Raw genomic sequence first — 1,249 nt, 5'->3', positions numbered from 1 at the left:
TTCTGGACCAGGACCTAAGAAACTGACAAAAGTGTCATCAGATCAGATATGTTTCTGTGAAAAGTTTTTTGGTTTTAACAAATCAGAATTTACTGTTGGAAAAAATCAGTTCCTTGAAAATTTCCCAACCAGCTCCTTCTGTTTCTCAATTTGGTGATTCTTCTATGTGATATGGCTGCCTCTAGAAGAGGAAATGCCAAAATACCATGGGAAAGGCTAGTTTTATAGCATGTTGGACCTTATCCAGAGTGCTAGTCCTTTAGCATTTCAGTGCTGTCTTAGTGTTTTGGATTCAGTCCTTCCTGGAAGTGCTGTGTGATCTGAGGGGGTGGAACATGAAGTTGCAACATACAGCACCAATTCAGCTGGGAAAGTAGCCTGACAACTTGCCTGGCAGGGGAGATACCATGATCACAAAGGTGGTTTTCCCAGGGTGAGGCTCATCCATTGCACTGCAGATGTGCTGACCCCTGCGATTTTCCCCAAATGTGAGAAAGTCAACTGCATAATTTGTGGTAGTGGGGGACTGTGTTCATGCTTTCCCCTGGCTAAAATAAAAAAATCTCTAGTAGCACTCTTGGAGTGTCTCCTGCTGGTGGCAGTTGGCATTCCCCATCTCTGGGCCATCAGTGGCTGAGCTTGTGAGTAGCCCCAGGTGGGCATCAGGGAGTTCTTCCCGTTGCTCTCTAGTGACTCCTTCTGGCCAGTGCAAGAAGCATTGGTGAGCCCCAGAAAGTGCTGCCATCAGCCCTGCTATACCAAAAGCTGGGTGCTGTGATGATAGACAGGGAGGAACAAAATATAGTACAGGTTGGAGGCCAACTCTGCTCCAGTCAGAGAACATCAGCAATGCCCATCAAAGCATGACGTTTGCAACGTGGGTGGTACAGGACCCTCCCCAACCACTGAAACCCAGGTGTATTTTCACAGCTTGCTGATCACACCTCCAAACTTGGTGGGTGAGCTGAGTATTTTAATTTTCCCTATCGCCCTAACTCGGGGTAGGGGGCAGGTGGGCTTAGTCATTGCACAGGTTCTGAGCTACCTGCCAGATGCTAAAACTAGCTTTTATGGAGTATCCAGTAAAGGCCTTGCAAGTCTCTCGTTGTTTGGTTTGGAGAGGAGCAGGAGATATCATGCGGCAACACTCTGCAAAAGCAAGACCTACTCCTCTGACACTTGATGCGGCTTCGCTCAGTGCCCCTCAGCACCTTCCCATAGAATGAGCTGGGCTGCTTTATGGCTTTTA

General features: G+C 47.7%; 1 non-coding gene across 1 annotated transcript; it reads left to right on the top strand.

Moving 5' to 3' along the window:
• Positions 1-382: 382 nt before the first annotated feature.
• Positions 383-547, top strand: LOC123347079. Its single transcript, XR_006573035.1, has one exon. It is a non-coding gene; the product is annotated as a U1 spliceosomal RNA (small nuclear RNA).
• Positions 548-1,249: the final 702 nt, after the last annotated feature.

This window comes from Mauremys mutica, chromosome 12, assembly GCF_020497125.1.
Source record: "Mauremys mutica isolate MM-2020 ecotype Southern chromosome 12, ASM2049712v1, whole genome shotgun sequence".
Lineage (NCBI taxonomy): Eukaryota > Metazoa > Chordata > Testudines > Geoemydidae > Mauremys > Mauremys mutica.
This window is presented reverse-complemented; position numbering and strand designations above follow the sequence as displayed.